We start from the raw sequence: 15,544 nt of genomic DNA, 5'->3' as shown, positions 1-15,544 counted from the left end.
GCCGATAGGATAGTACATTGTGAAGATAAGGAAGTACACCTTGCCGTCGCCCGTGTGTAGGCTGTGACGACAGAGCATGTCGTCCTCGCCGGAGAACACCGTCCTCGGTTCTTGGCCGTCGTTGTTGGCGTCCAGTGATACCACCATCAACCTTGTGCACTCTCCGTCAAAATCGAGCTCACGGATGAGAGCCTTGTAGACCTTGGTTGATGGCCCGTACCCGAACCCCATGATGTGGCGCTCCACGTCCTTGTTTTGAGGTTCAGGCAACGACAAGGACAGACGTGCCTCCTCCCTGGTGGCCGGGTTGAAGACGACGCCCTCCACAGAGAACTGCCCTCGATAACCGGAGGAGACGCTGGACACGAGGACAAGCCCGTTGCATGTGCCCGCGTATGAGCAGCGATCGGCATCAACGGTGTGCTTCATGGCGAATGCAGGGCCGACCACATGGAACTCGAAACCCAGGCCGAAATCGTAGCGGTAGAGGCGAGCGACGTGGGGGGGCTCCGGCGGCGGGCCGAGGCGGTGGTGGCGAACCCAGAAGTGTTGGCTGGTGAGGAGTTGCCGGAAACGCTTGGAGAGCACGGTGCAGCGCGCGGCGCAGCGGGCCGGCAGACGCGCGAGGATCTCGTCGGCCGCGAACTCGTCTCCGAAGACGGCGCGCGGCCTCGTCGCCGGTTTCCTCGGACGTCATGTTTCCTGCAACCAACGTACACCGACAGTCAGTCGGCCTGCTTATATATCATATACGGACGTACCTACTCCGATTCTCCGAGGAACTACTAGCTAATTTGATGATTGGGGTTATCTTTGTGCTGCCCAAAATCGAACTCTCTCGGCAGTCTTTGCCTTGCCCTGAGGAAATATATAGAGTCCATCTGGGATTTCATGGGGCTAGGACACATCCGAGTAGTTGGGGCGGGTGTGATTTAATTTGTTTCCGATAAGACCTCGACCATCACAGCATGTCAAAAATGAGTTCGGTCCGATGTCCGGCCGAACCAGCGCTAACTGCTGTTTTGGACTCCACCAAGACACCAAGTCATGTGTATGTTAAAAAAAAGAGACACGAGCCATGCAGGTTTTCTTGTAAAATATAGTACTACATCTTCTAAAAAGGGTGTCTCTAAACGCCCAGTCAACTAGGACTTAACTTATGTCTCAGTCGAATTACATTAGTGTGTTTCAATGCGGACCTAAATAAAATGCAAACAACAGCAAACACGAAATTTCAAGCAGAAATAAAATCCAACAATAGAGCACGTGACTGAGACATAAACTACGTCATCTCAGCTAGCTGAAACTTAGCAATTCCGTTCTAAAAAAGCCGCTCAACTTTGTCTTATGTGACTGCTGATCCGTTAATCTGTTGTCAAAATGCTGCTCATACAATATACTACAATATATAATTGGAGGCTCGAGCTCCATAAAAGGATTTCTTTCGCCTCCTTTCTGTTTCATATCAGGTGGCAGCTCTGATGGAGATAAACTGCTCATTCTTCACAAGCATAAGTGCATCTATCTATCAGTCTATTTTCGAGTGGAATTTGAAGCTATATGAAGACACACAAACAAAGAGGGAGGGAAGGCAAGGGGAGAGAGTATTGTGCTGACTCCTCACAAAGGAAGCCTCTATGATGTGTTGAGAGGGTACCATGGAAAAAATATTACTGTGTTGGAAGATCCCTATTGGAAGAGATCTTCTAAGTGGGTTGCCTCCCGTCACAACCGGCAAAGCTATCTCCCCGGCGGGCCGCTTGCGGATGGTTCGCGAGTTTGAAGCCGACGGGCACCACAATGCGGCGGCTCCGATTGATCTTCGGTTGTGGTGCCGGTCTTAAATTAGCCTCCCCCTTTACATTTAGGTCAGTGGAGAGCACGAGGGCAGCCAAGGCCTCCACCAGGATTCAATCGCTGGGTCTCCCGATGGGGAAATTGGACACCCCCTGATGGCGCGTGAAGCACACGTCCGTTGGGAACCCCAAGAGGAAGGTGTGATGCGAACAGCAGCAAATTTCCCTCAGTAAGAAACCAATGTTATCGAACCAGTAGGAGATGAAGGCCACGAGAAGGTTGTTGGTGAAGGAGTGTAGTGCGGCGCAACACCAGGGATTCCGGCGCCAACGTGGAACCTGCACAACACAATCACAATACTTTGCCCCAACTTAATAGTGAGGTTGTCAATCTCATCGGCTTGCTGAAAACAAAGGATTAAACGTATTGTGTGGAGAATGATGTTTGTTTGCGATGAACAACAGAGAACAGAGATTGCAGTAAATTGTATTTCAGATGTAACCTAGAAACTAAATGTTGATGCATCGTACTACGGAGTATCTTGATAGTTTTGCTGATGCTGGAGTGGTCCTCCGAAATCATAAGGGGGAAGCTATTTGCTTGGGGGGGTGGGAGGTGGGGGAGGTGGCTATCATTTGGATCATCTGATTAATGCAGCTACAACGGACACGATTGCTCTTGTAAGGGGTTTGGAGTTCATTGAACAACTAGGATGCACTTTGGCGACGATTGAATCAGACACTTTAGAGCTAACATAATCCTGGAACGCAGAGATGGAAGTACGGAGTCCATGTGGTGTAATCATGGCTGAGCGTTTTTCGAAGATGAGTACAAGGACTGATATCTCCTTCAAGCATTGTCCAAGGGATGCCAATTGGTTGGCGCATGAGCTCGCTAGAAATTCCGAGTTTGAGAAATAGTCTAGATTCGGATGGTGATCTTCCTAATGCCCTTTGTAATTCGTAGCATAGCCATCTTTGCATATCGATAAAGCGCCACCAAGCAACCTTTCAGGAACAACCTTCCCGCGGATCTCCGATCTTAGCAATCCAAGCCGTTCTGATCCATCGCCCTCATCCTCCACACAAATAAAAAAACACGACACAGACACACTTGTGATGTCCACGACTATCTAGTGAGTTATTTCTTCATCTAGCTACTAGTACCATCAGATTATTAGTTGGATAATCTGAAGTGGATGAAATAGGTATAAGCAAGGATTCATGCATCCATAGATAGAGATAGGATGAAGAAGCTAGTCAATTCCATGGCACATGCAAGCTAATGAAGCAGTGTGTGTAGTATATATATACCGGGGTGTGCATGAGTACGGGTGGTGAAGTAGCTAGTGCCCATTGCAAAGTCTAGTGATTGTTGGACTCAGAACCTTGCCTAACTGAGTCGCGCATAAATTAAAATTTAGTGAGAAAACGAAGCGTCTACTACTATAATCTTGATTGAAGATATATTAACGCAGAATTTCCGGGACAAAATTAAGGCCTTGTCTTCCGGCCGGCTCCGATAACCAAAGATCGATCCGCAAAAAAAATAAAGAAGAGGAAAATAAAAAAAAAGAGGAAAACACAATACTTGTGGAAGGTCAAGGAAAAAGGGGAAACGAAATTCACCACCCAACGCCCTCTCGCTTCGTCGATCTCCATTCTCCGCCGCTCCCACAGCCTCCACACCCGCCGGCCGGCGCCCCAACTCCGGCTCCTCCTGCCGCCTGATTTCCTCGCAGACGCCGCATCCCCCGCAGCGCGCGCGCCTCCAATCGCTAACCCTCGCAGGCCGGCATCGAGGACGGCGGAGCCCAGCATCGCGCGGTCTTCTACCGGCCGCCGTCGAAACGCACGCCTCCCCCCTTCTGGTCCTCCCAAGCGCCGCCCCGTCCTCGCCTTTGAAACAGGAGGCGCCACACAGGTGCAATCATGGTGGCGCTGCTCGCCGGAGTCGCGTGCATCGATTTGATGGTGCGCGCGGCTCCGTCGAACTCGCCGGTCGATCTGCATCGCGCGTGGATGAGGGAGCGCGGCGCGGTGCGGTGCTGCTCGTCCCGAAGCGACCTCGACGCCTCGGCTTCAAAGGTAGCTTCTTGACCCGGCCCCTCCTCCGTCCTAGTGCTTTAGTCCGGACCACGGTTCCCAACGTAGTGCAGCAGCCGATTAATTCCACCTATATTGGTACCTAGTATGTGATCTTATTCGACTTCTTTGGCCACCTAGGGTTTTGCCATGGCTGACAACGGAGCGCCTCCAGAGGTGCTCTGCAAGGTGAGCCTGCCATTTCCTGTCCGATTCGATTCAATCCATTTACGTGGGAACATCCTGATGCGGTTCGGTTGGGTACTTGGGTTGGGTTGCAGGCCGGAACCGCCGGTGCTGATCGTGGCTCTCCTGCTTGCCCTGCCACATATGTTGTGTAAGATAAAGTTTTGGCACAGCGGTCGTTCTTCATTTAGTTATTGCCTCCCAATCAATGGTCACTCCTGGACCATGCAATGAATAAATCTCTGCAGAGAAAACAACTTGGCTTTGCTTTTTTGCTCATAGTAACATGAGGAGTGGTGCTCTGTATTTGTCTCGCGGTCACAATGCTCTTGAAAAATTCACTTGCAATACATAGATATATAGACACATATCACATGTACAGCTGATTGCAGCCTGAAAGATGCATATTTTTGTTTGCCCTAGAAGCATGCATGATGTGTGTGATCGTTGCTCTTGTCAATCCATGGTCCATGGATGGTTTTGATTGTTGTTGGCTTGATTGATCTGTCACGAAGTTGATGTTGCTCAGTGATTTATAAATGATCTACACATGTTATTACTATGTATAAGGCATGCATTAAATAATACCAACTATGGAGTTGCTATTCGTGAACTAAAAAAGTACACCTATGTTCCTTGGTGGGATTAGGATACATACTCCTATTTTAACTTGCTCATGTTCAAGCATCGGTGCTTGTTTACTGTAAGCATTTTTGCATTTAGCTAATTAGGGCGAAGGGAACCTAATTTCTTTGACATATTATGTGCTACCATTCTCTAGTAGAGAGTGGATTTGTCATTCCTCTGATTTTTGTTGGTTATATCATCAATTAGTCCACATTGATTATGCTTGTACAGCGTACTTTGAGAGTACCTTGCAAGGATCTATGTGCTTACCTTGTTAGCCGTATGGTTTGTACCAAATCTTAGAGATGATTTTTGAATAAAACATCACTTTTCCTAATAGCAGCTTTGTAATTGGTAAACTGTCACTTTTTGGGCCGTCTGATGTAGTCTGTGCAGTCTGTCTTGTCTATCGCGTGTTCTTTCTCAAGTCTTGTTTTTTTCCTTTTTAGTATTTTTATGAACTTCAGTACCTGTCTAAAGCGGCCAAGCCCCTGACTGTTCCTTGTCTCCTATAGCTTTGTCTCATGAGGAGGCGGATACATGGTGGAGAATGCCGCGGTGTCGCCGCATCCTACTCGGTCGGCGTTGGTGGGCGCTGTTGGGGCGGCATGCCATGCTTTGCTGGTGGTGACGGCGGCAGTTGCTGCGGCGACGCCACGTCCTGCTCGGTCGGCGTGGATGTCGTGGTCGCCGTTAGCGGTGATGTGGAAAGTGGCGGCTCGTGTCCTTCTCCGCTCAACAGCGAAGAGGTCCATGACTCGCGAGTGCCGAAGGAATGTTCGCTGCCGGCGAGATGGTAATTTTCCTCTGCCTTCTCTGTTTCTCGATTCATCGTTTATTTTGGAGCTGGATCAGATGAGTAAGCGCTAGGATTTGATGTTTGTTTTTGAGCTGCATCAGATGATGTTGATGATTCGTATGTGGTGGTAGTGGAGCTTTTGTTTTTGTACCGCTCGATTATTTGGTGCTAGGTTGTTGGACATGTTGTTCATTGATGGTGACGTTGATATGCAAGTGGATGTAGATAGCCAGATCTATGGAAGCTAGTTGGATTTCAGAGTTCAATATCCATCATGATTTTTGTGCTCTGATGTTTAGTTTATAGGAATTCGTTTAGTTTTGAGAGTGTTTCGGTGTAGGTTGATTGTGATAGGGTCCATGTTTTGGAGATGATATGTATGTGTCTTCAGGCTTACTAGACCGATGCTAGTGGTTTAGTGAGAAGTTCGGAGAGACTTTTATTAACCTATTGGGGACTTAGCATGATATGCATAGTGTTGTGGAAATTGTGGTGTTGAACTTGGTCTAAGACTTTTGCCTCAAATTCCTTTGCATTGCTGTGTACTTGTGTCAGTTAGATGTCAAGCGACCAGTGCTATTGAACTGACCCATCCACAATTCCTAATTCAGAACTAAAATACAGATCGTATAGTAAATTACCTTGGCTAGGCACCAGTTCCACACGAAGGCAGCATCCTGATGCTATCTTCTGTTGAATCGGACCTTGGTGACTGGGACATGGCCCGAGGCCTCCTGCTTGCCGTCATGGAGGCTGTGTGTCGTCGCCACGGAGGCTGCGCGCCTCTGTCATGAGCCACAATTCCAACCCCATTGACATAGCGTCACGGATGTTGCATGTCTTCAGGCTTACTAGACCGATGCTAGCTTGAGCCTTGCATCATTGAATCACCCTGTGATATTTATATGTATGTTGGTAGCGTAGAAGCACAAGAGAAACCATGTTTTTTTTCATGTAGTTACGCTTTAGTCTTACATGTGAATCTCTGCTTGTGAGCGAAATTCTACTGTCATGCTCTTAAAAAGGTGGTGCTCTTAGTCACCTATTATGGAAAAATGGAGTGCGTTTGATTTCTATTATCTTTACCCTTGCATAAACGGAACAAGTTGGCTTTAGGCATGTTGGTTGTACTGCCAGGCTTATTTTTTTAGCTTAGTTTCGTCTTCTTCCATGTTTTCGTTTTTTTGTTGATGTATGGTCTTTTCAAGATAACTGATAACATGATACTCTACTGCAACTGTACATGATGTTCTTGTTTGCATGTACACAAGCAGCTTTTGATTGGGTAAAGGAGAATAGCTATTGACGTCCTTTAAGTCACAGGTTCTCATCACAACCTTCAAAGCTAAAATAGTTATGAGTCTGCAGATAACTTGGAGGTTATGAGCGTCCCCCGGACTTCAGTGAATCTCCAAATCCAAGTAAGTTGTCTTGTAGAATATCTTCTTCTTTGGTTGTTGTAGATTTTGATATGCGTTCTTCCCCTCCATTTTTCTTGTGGAGCATCTCAATCTTCCATAGAGGATCACCCGCGGCCTTTTCTGTTTCGATGGAGTGGTTGGAGCAGGCGGGGAAGCTTGCTTGCTAGAGAAGAAGGTAGAACAACTGTATCTAGGTTTCTAGAGAATGGCCGAACCATTCTATGGGCTTTTTCTGTTTTGTTTTTTGAGAACTTACTGTTTTGGGCTTAAAGCAGCCCTTGGAAATCAACAAGGGAATGAGTACTGAAAATTTTGAAAGTCCCCAGGAAAACTGACTGTAAACATAGAACTCGAGGTGAGCTGAACAGAATATGTCTGTTTGCTATGACCAAACAAAGACATTTTGTAACTGAGTCATTTTTTATAGAGCTGATTTAACAGTTCTATGGAGGCTGCGTGCCTTTGCCATGAGCCACAATTCCAACTCCATTGACATAGCGTCACGGAGATTGCATGTCTTCAGGCTTACTAGACCGATGCTAGCTTGAGCCTTGCATCATTGAATCACCCTGTGATATTTATATGTATATTGGTAGCGCAGAAGCAGAAGAGAAACGCTGTTTTTCTTCATGTAGTTGCGGTTTAGTCTTACATGTGAATCTCTGTTTGTGAGCGAAATTCTACTGTCATGCTCTAAAAAAGGTGGCGCTCTTAGTCACCTATTATGAAAAATTGGAGTGCGATTGATTTCTATTATCTTTACCCTTGCATAAACGAAACAGGTTGGCTTTAGGCATGTTGGTTGTACTGCCTGGCTTTTTTTTCTAGCTGAGCTTCGTTGTCTTTCATGTTTTCGTTTTTTGTTGATGTATGGTCTTTTCAAGATAACTAATAACATGATGCTCTACTGCAACTGTACATGATGTTCTTGTTTGCATGTACACAAGCAGCTTTTGATTGGGTAAAGGAGACTAACTATTGACGGTCTGCTACTATCTTAGATCATGACAACACTATTTCTATTTCAGATAACTTGGAGTTTATGAGCGTCCCCCGGACTTCAGTGAATCTCCAAATCCAAGTAAGTTGTCTTGTAGAATATCTTCTTCTTTGGTTGTTGTAGATCTTGATATGCGTTCTTCCCCTCCATTTTTCTTGTGGGAGCATCTAAATCTTCCATAGAGGATCACCCGCGGCCTTTTCTGTGTCGATGGAGTGGTTGGAGCAGGTGGGGAAGCTTGCTTGCTAGAGAAGAAGGTAGAACAACTGTATCTAGGTTTCTAGACAATGGCCGAACCATTCTATGGGCTTTTTTTTGTTTTGTTTCTTGGGAACTTGCTGTTTTGGGATTAAAGCAGCCCTTGGAAATCAACAAGGGAATGAGTACTGAAAATTTTGAAAGTCCCCAGGAAAACTGACTGTAAACACAGAACTCGAGGTGGGCTGAACAGAATATGTCTGTTTCCTATGACCAAACAAAGACATTTTGTAACTGAGTCATTTTTCATAGAGCTGACTTAACAGTGTACAGTTGTTGATTGGCTGAGAAAAAAGTGTATTTTTGAATTGCAAAACAGACGGTTGTTGCATTGTCACTCTTTAAAACATTAAGTTATTACTTCTAAATAGCTATTGAATTTGATTACTGTCCTTGTTGTGATTTAAATAAGTTAGGTATATATGTCCAGGTTAATGTGAGAAGCTCGGATGCAAATAAATGTGATTATTATATCCTGTAGAGTTTGTTCGTGCTTGCTATCTTTTAGCAACCCTTCAGCCTTTTTAACTGTTGGCACTTGCATGTTTGCACATTTAATTGTGATGGGCCTTGTTGCGGCTTCCGACGCAGCGTGAGGTGCTGTTGCCGGGGCTGCACATGGAGGAGGGTGGCGCGACGGCACTTGTAGAGGCGGTAGGTCGGGGGGGGGATGGAGGTGTGTGGTGCCGCCGTGGTTGCTGGCCCTGGTTTGCGGTGGTGGGCAACGGCGAGCGGAAGCGCCTTAAAGTTCGGGATCGGGCGAAGACGCACAGTTGGCCATCATCCGTTGTCTGTTGGGTAGGATGTGATGGCTTCGGATTCAGTGAACTCCGGGTGAAAGCCTAGTTTGACCTTGGTCGGTACCGGCGACGCCGGCGTCCTAGTACGTCGCTCCCCTCCCTAGAGGCGTCGTCGTGGAGCCCCTTCACCTCCCGAGTATTGTGTTTGTTTGGCCCCAGATTGGGAGACATAACTTTGGTTGATTTAGATGACCGATCAGACATTTTCTCTACTCTGTCCTTTCTCATATATAGTATATGGCGTTCTTTCTAGATTTCACGCTGAGAGTCTATTAGTTGAGTTAGTGTCGCTTTGTGTGTATGGATACACAGCTTTTTAGATAAACTTCAGCTAGCTAGTGTCATTACCTCAGCTATCATTATTTCCCCTACATAAGTGATAAATCTACCTTTGTCATATGTACTTGCAGTGGTGCTTATTGTGTTGTCATTTGTACTGATTGGTGTTGTCATTCTCTTGGATTATTCAGTTAAACTTGCATTATTACTCCTGTCACTACATCAAACATTTGGGTTTGAGAAGCTGTGTATTTTTTCTGTTTGGCTAAGTTCTGGAGACACAAGTTTTCCTGTCCAAATGTTTTGACATCATCGAAGGGTGTTACTTTGTAATGTGTTTGTTTTGTAGACCCCCTTTTGGTGTATTCACTGTTTTCTTAACCCCTTTTTGGTGTATTGCTGGTTGTGATTATGTTGATAATTGACAAAGAAAATGAGTATGTTCTCTTGAGCTGTCAGTAAAGAATCTTACCCTGAATGTGGAATTGCCTTGTTCGTTTTATAGAGGTGCCTTCTACTCCATTGTTCATATATCTTGTGCTTATCGCTATGTTTTTATTCATCATTCCTTATGATGGTGCTGCTGAATATAATTGCATTTGTATACTTGGAGTGCCTTATTTATAGCTGGAGTATGTGTTTCTTCTTTGTAACTTGGAGAAGCTACTGCTAGATCTAACACAGAGAGATGACAGGAGAGGAGTAGCATGCTAGGACGCTAAAACTTGAACATGGAGTAGTTGAAATGTGGGAATGAGTTCTTGAAATATTATCACCAACTGGCCAAGCTTGAAACCAAAGCTTGAAACTGCAACTCCTGATGAAATACTATCACTAACTGGATTGCTAGTGTAAAGTTGTCTTTTGCACCATTTAACCATGCACTGTGAATACATCTTGCTTCAGTGAACACATCTTGCTTGTACTGTGAATATTCAGTAACTAGTGGAGTATATTGTCTTGGAATAAGTCTGTGATGGTTTCATTGCGATCAATAATGGAGTAGATGATTATGTGAATGATTGCTTAATTTGTGATAATTAGTGAGGTAGATAATTCAGTGAACTCCAAGTAGAAACAATAAATACTCCAAGTAGCAACAATAAGTACTAAGTATATAATATATTTTCAAACTGATACAGTGTTGCATCTTTTTTTGTACCGAATGTGGATTTGCTGTCAAACTTTTATGGTTTACTGAACTAAAGCCTGATGTAGTCTGATACGTTATCGCAGATATATGGGCTATCAAAAGAAACATAGTGGTTTAATGAAATCTGGACCATTTTACTTGCTTTAACCAATTTGGGCTGTTTTTCAAATTACCTAAAAGAATGGCCTCCTGCCTTTTCTTCTAAATAAAATTAGAATGGACTGGGTGCTGTGACTAGCAATTAACGTTGTGATATTGGACATGAGAAATTCGAAAATGAATCCCTGAAGTTGGTACATAGTCATGCTGCTGTTGTTGGGGATCAAATGGCATCTTTTTGAGTTTTAGTCATGCACCTCGTTATCTTGGAAAGTCTAGTGCTTAGTTTACCGTCTAAGCTTATTTGCAACTTCTACTTACCATGCCAAATCCCTTAGTATGTTGTTTATTGCAAGTTATTGCTGTTAAGTGCAAGAAGAATGTAGTGCGAGAATAGTACGTCGAATATAATTTACTAGTTCCTTTCTGTTTTCCTACCTAACTTGAACCTTGTAATTCTGTGGTCAGCTGCGAGATGGTACTAGCCGGAGGAGCTACCGCTGTTGTTGTTGTTGCTGCACCTGTACTTCGAGGAAGGAGGAGGTCTCGACCCGGTTGTTGTGTTGTTGCATAAATGGCACTTGATGTGTGGTGATAACGTCCAGCGTAGCTCTTGCCAATGCCAACAACCAGCGACGCTGCCATGCCATGCGCCATGCTGCTCGGGCCTTCCCGCATCACGAACCAGCAGCTGAGAGGCACCCCTTCCGCTGCCTAGGTGCAGTGAGTCCCTAGTTTGCTGATGTCTGGCTTCATCGACGTGGTTGTGCCATTGGAAGGTATAACTCTCCTATGTCTGTTTCATCTCTTCTTTTGTTAATCGAAGTCAGGTTATTGGTGGTTTGTAACTCTGTAGCTTGTAATTTTTTCTTGATGTGGATGGAGCTTATAGATGTGTTCTGTTAGCAGCTTGCTTGGTAGCAAAAGTATATTATCTTATGAAATGGGTTTTTTAAATGGAGCCGATTTTGCTCATTTCTTAAGGGAGATGACAAGTTTGTGCTTCTATTGAAGGGTTGTTTTAATTTTTTAGGTTAGTGTATGAGATGTCATATTTTGTGAAAGGCGTGTACAAACACCCATATTCTGTGCTTCAAATAGGCAATCGGTATATGTTAATATGTTATGAAGTATCATTTGCTGAATTGCTAAGAGCAATCATGGGAGATAATTACAGGGAATATTTAATTTCCCAGTATCTTTCTCCAGTTGTTTTTGCTGGCATTGTATACATACTTTAGCTTCTATTTGAAGTTGTGAGTTACTGGTTGGTTGAGCTTTGAATATGTTAGTGTGAAGGCTGATTTTCTTTGTAATATTTGTTAGCCACGGCATGTTCTGGTTGTTTTGTTATTCCGTTTAAACTTTGCATGATGTTGTGCTTAATATCCGTTGCAGTGGGCCCCGTGATGATGCCCACCATATTGAGTTTGCTGGTGTTGTGAGGAGATAGGCTGTTAATATCTCCCCCCTGAGTCGTGCCGAGGAGAGCTCCTTCAAGAACATCAGCACCATTACTGAGTGCACCTCGCTGATGAGTTGATCAACATTGCCAAGGGCTTATCTAACAGGTAATATACCATCGTAAATATTGTTGCTTCACTTGTCTTTTTTCTCAAGGCTAATCGAAAAATGTGTGCTCATGGATCCTAATAATTCTACGAGAACAGACGTGATGCTACATCTGTGAGCGTTTGTGACTGTTTTTTTTTTCTTTTGACCCTCCAAATGAAGGAACTAGATGTTTCGTTTTATGTTTGCGTAAATATGGTGCACTCGTAGTTTTTATTGCCTCTTAACCATGGTGGCTATGGTGTACGTGTGTTGGATCACACATCCTATCCAGTTCTGAAGATGGAAATGTATAGCTTTCCTCGTTTATACCCGTACTGCTCTTTTGTAATACAAAAAAATACCATGTTGATGCCTGATAAAGATGAATTCTATGGTTGCCTTTTTGATTCATGTGCTCCTGTTAGAATATATGTTTGCCTTATTGATGCCCCTAAACTGATTATTGCCTTATCAATTCCTTGTTTTAATCAGCTCAAATTTTTTTGATACCAGACTACTTCGTCAAATGATTTAAAAGGTGTTTTTTACTTTCTTTTTTGTATTTCATGGGAGAAGTGGAGGTAGAGCTGGCCAGGAGGTACCCATGACCATTAGATAAAGTCGGCTGGCACGAGCGGCCTTCTTCAACCCCATTAGGTATATTTCTGGTTCCTCTCTGCTATTGTAGAATTTGTACAATAATGTCCAAGTATGGACTTCTATCTTATTTACTGTTTTGAGTGTCGTCAACGAAACATTCTCTACTTTATACAACAATTTCCAAATAATCAAAGATGAATGATCAATTACTTGAGGTTTTGGAAAGATTTAGTTGTCAACCAGCTCAGTTGCTACCAGCAGGTTCCCAACAGCCAAGAGCTTATTAGTTACTATAGTTACTGCCCGAGAAACAGGAAGGGGTCTAGTCATTCAGATAACAGGTTTTCATGCTGGACAAATCTTTTGGGATATATGTGAACCAATATTTTTTTCATCGAAATTCAGAACTTATTTTTTACCCTCTACTGGTTTGTGTATGATATCTTGGTTAGTAAGATGAAAGCATAACCAACTTCCCATGTGACTCTAGCTGAAAGATTAGTGTTTTGTTCCTTCTGATGGTCCGTAGTTGTTGACATTGTGACCCTGAAGTTGTAATATTATCAAACTTTGAGCTGAGAACTAATGGAAGCTGACTGTTGTCTTTTCATTTTCTTCGGAAGATCATCAGGGCGTATATTTCCGAGGGGGGCGAATTACTTCAAATTCGGCTGAGTTTCCTTTGCTGGCAACAAAGAGCCGAAGATAGACCACATTGGCCTGGGTTTGGGTGGGTACACTTTCCTAGCTATATACATTTTCTCCACTACTTTTTAGTACAGGAATTTAGCAATTCATTTGTGCAGTGCTTTGTTATACATGTGGGATATTTATTAGAGCAGATGCATCGACTTATGAATGGTGTTGCAAATAGGCAAACATCTAGAACTTAACTTGTCAATGAATAGTTCATTTCACTTTCAAAATAACACAAATACCTCTCTCCTACCATGCCACCTCGCGGGCATGTACATTAGCTCCCCTATTTTTTATTGTATTCTGCTTTATAAGAGTAGAAAGCTCCTCTATGATTGGAAGCTTGATTAGAGCTATCATCTCAATGTTGCAATTAGAGTTGTACTATCAATTTTTTCTTGCTTTGAACTTACTTCTGTTGATTAAATTTGCAGTGCTACAATATTTCATTTCCTGGGAGCATAGAAGGCTGCTGTCTGATGCATGACTGGATGGTGGCCTTCTTCTTCTTCGAGTCCGTTGCTTTTTGTAAGTTTCTGGTGCCACCCCTTTCTCCTCTCTATACTCCGATGAATTTGTATGTTGCCAGGATCATACCTTCAAACTTGACTATCATGTTTCCTTTGCTAGTTGACACTTTTGATACATATTAGCCTACAGATGCTGATCCTACACACCTACCATTGTTTGATGTGCAGTCTACATGATTTTTGATAGTTCATATGTACTGTGAATCTGTGATGCAGCGGAGACTGTTCATGTACTATATATTACCTGTTTATAGTTAAAATATATCTAATATGTCCATTTAAGCTTGTTTGATTAGTAGTACTCCAGATAACTATGTGCAACAGTACGGTTTACTTGAGACCTGCTCATATGTGTGATCATGATGTATTATGCCCACAAATGCTATCCTATCCATTGTCTAGTTTTGATTTTATTTTACAAAATAATCTATGAGTTACTCTTTCAGCTTTACATCCAACTAGTTCCTTAGTTTTTCCTTGGTTTAAACATTTGATGCCTATCTTCTTGTATGTGGTTTTCAGGAAAAGACGACCTTGAAGTAACTAGTTGAGGTCCTTGTAATGTTTCAGGCCGCCTAGGCTCGCCCCAGGCCGCTTTGGAGTCTGGTGCACGATCCAGGCTCGCCCCAGGTCCGCTGCTGGTGATGTGCTGGCTGTGGCCTTTGTGTCATACTGCAGTTTCGGTTCTTGTAATGTGGGCTTTGTAGTGCTCCACAATTTCCTTTTGCATTTCTTGTTACTTGACTAGTGTTTCTGTTGGGTCAGACTGTCGAGTCGTCTGGGTTGCTGTATTTGGAATGATATGATCTGTGCTGAGTGCAAATCATTGTTTGCTGTGTGCTGGGAATGTTCAAACAAGAGGAGAGGTCAGGACAAAGTTGTGAACACTGTGCTAGCTAATTTCTATTGCTACTTTGTCGTCCATAATCAATCTAGAGCTTATGTAGCCTGGTAGCTTGAGCAACGATCTAGATATGTGATGGCTGGACTCCGTTTGGAAGTGCAAATATATGCAAAACAGCTGTGCATGTGAAAAGTCTATGCTACCAGTAAAATAGAGCTTATGTAGCCTGGTAGGTCTACCACCATAGTGCGCACACACCATTTGTTTGTATATATGTCCAAGTGGCAATTACTAACAAGTTGTGTTATCATATTCCTCTCGCTAGTGGCAATTACTAACAAGTCGGGTTATCATATTCCTCTCGCTGGTGGCACAAAAAGTCACGAAGAGGTAGCTCGAGTACATTGTTGATAATGTGCTGATTCTAAAAACTTGGTAGATACTATAATTTGACTGCATTTGTTTAGGCCAATTTGTCATGCGTGGTGGCATATATTGGTTATTAACTGCTAAAAATAAAAATTAACTAACGAGAGCATGAAGCAACAAGCTAGCATGGTCAAGCACGTGCTTGCTGGTTAATTCCTAGTTACTCAATTGGCTGATTGAAGGAGCAAGCAAATTAGAGGTAAGGAAAGGTAATTGTACTAGCTGATTTGTACACTCATGGATTTTGCCGCTAGGATGCTCGTTGAGCTCAACATGATTTAGCCAGCACTGCATGCGTGCGGTTATTATTGGTGGAAGATAATTAAGGGACGCTACAAAAGGAAAGGATTCCCATCCCGTCCCGAGGAAATAGGAGGGAAAAAAGACA

The 15,544-nt window shown here is 43.6% G+C and overlaps 1 long non-coding RNA gene across 1 annotated transcript; it reads left to right on the top strand.

Annotated features, from left to right (window-relative positions):
• The first annotated feature begins 7,939 nt into the window (after positions 1-7,939).
• Positions 7,940-13,891, top strand: LOC124686131. The gene is made up of 6 exons (XR_006997729.1): positions 7,940-7,995; positions 10,972-11,282; positions 11,902-12,074; positions 12,634-12,714; positions 13,281-13,387; positions 13,788-13,891. It is a non-coding gene; the product is annotated as an uncharacterized LOC124686131 (long non-coding RNA).
• Positions 13,892-15,544: the final 1,653 nt, after the last annotated feature.

This window comes from Lolium rigidum, chromosome 2, assembly GCF_022539505.1.
Source record: "Lolium rigidum isolate FL_2022 chromosome 2, APGP_CSIRO_Lrig_0.1, whole genome shotgun sequence".
Lineage (NCBI taxonomy): Eukaryota > Viridiplantae > Streptophyta > Magnoliopsida > Poales > Poaceae > Lolium > Lolium rigidum.
Note: the sequence above shows the minus strand (reverse complement) of the source record. Positions and strands in the feature narration are given on the sequence as shown.